Raw genomic sequence first — 1,589 nt, 5'->3', positions numbered from 1 at the left:
GTTACTTAAGACAGGATCCTCACCACTTAATCATCTTAGAAAAGGAATGCCCTCGTAGACATCCAAAAGTGTGCTTTTTCAAATCCCTTAGGCACCTCTAAAGTCAGCCAAGTTTAAAGAAAAGAAAAGAACAAAAACCAATGACAAAGGGCTACGGAACCCTATGTGAGAAGTCCAAGTGTGCAAGGCCACTGTGTCAGGAGGAGGTCCAAGTTACACACATAGCCCATGGTTAAGTAGTCTCCATCACGGACCCAACTGACACCAGCTTGCAATCCCTCCAGCTCAGGGGACAGATACGACAGTGAAGAAACCTTCACTTCCCAGATGATTCTGGTGCAAGATGATCAAGTAACTTCAATATTTGTATGGTTCTAACTGAACCCTGCCTGACCTTTAGGATTACACCGTATTTTTGCCAGTGAGAGTTACCTGGGTGTTGGCCTATACTGTGCAGCGGATGTACAGATCTGCATTTGAGACAAGGTAGTTTTGAATGACATTTGCAGGAGACTGGAGCCCACTGAAAACATCCAGAAGGTGCCAAGTCTGTCAAGATTGTGGCAGCTTGCTGCTACATATGCCCGGGCTGAGCTGGAATGGGCTGCCTGGCTTTGTATGACAAGGGTGATACTAGGGACAAGAGGAAACACCTTATTGGTATGTCCTTAGGTCAGGGACTTTGTGGGCTTAACAGTTGAAGAATGTGCGTAGCAGCTGGAAAAGAAGTTACACTCATTGAAATTAGTGAAAAAATTAGCTGCATACTTTGTAGGACTCACTCTGACCATTCGTTGGTATCATTCAAAGACATAGCATGAAAGCCCCCTATTTTTGGAGATCGGTCAATCATTGCTCTTTCGTTGTTAAATTTTGGATATGAGTTTGATGAGGGCTATGTAATTTTTTAATCAGTTAAAGTCAATTGTCTCTTATAAGACAAAAGAAAGGCCCGCCTTCTCTCTCAATTCCATTGCAACTGCTGAGAACGTGAGTACCATGAGGACATTGATGCTGACGTGCTGCAGAGTTACCAGGAAACCAACCTGGCCAACGGCATCTACTACCCCCCTGAAATCATCCTCCACCAGTGAGCAGAGTGCCAGGATGACCGCCATGGACAATGGCAGCAAGAATGCTTCTGCTATGATTGACGAATTGTTTCAATGTTCAAATGCACGATCAGGATGTCGTCATGAGCGAGTTGGTTGAAGTCATCTCCAGGGCCACTGTTCTGGATTAGTGAAAATCAAGTTGCAGCCTCAGATAAGAAGTGAAGAAGGAAAACACCGAGCTGATTTTAACAGATCGCCTGACGTCTTTGGCAGAAGAAATTTGGTCTATTGAGTTATAAAGACATTAGGCTATTTGTAAATTATCTTGCAATAAACAACTTACAATGAGAAAAAACATTACTGGAAAAATCCACTCCTCCTGCACCATTTAAAAAATTTCTTTTCTAGTAGCACAATCCTATTGATTTGTTTTTTTAGTCAGCTAGGTTTTGTTGCTGTTTTTAACCTTTTTAAAATTTATTTTTATGTAGCAAGGGATGCCTGATACACTGTGTGACTTAGACTTAAAGGGGA

The 1,589-nt window shown here is 42.4% G+C and overlaps 1 pseudogene; it reads left to right on the top strand.

Moving 5' to 3' along the window:
• Positions 1-599: 599 nt before the first annotated feature.
• LOC116883947 lies at positions 600-1,212 on the top strand (annotated as a pseudogene).
• Positions 1,213-1,589: the final 377 nt, after the last annotated feature.

The sequence above is a fragment of the Rattus rattus genome, chromosome 14 (assembly GCF_011064425.1).
Source record: "Rattus rattus isolate New Zealand chromosome 14, Rrattus_CSIRO_v1, whole genome shotgun sequence".
In the NCBI taxonomy this organism is placed as follows: Eukaryota; Metazoa; Chordata; class Mammalia; order Rodentia; family Muridae; genus Rattus; species Rattus rattus.
This window is presented reverse-complemented; position numbering and strand designations above follow the sequence as displayed.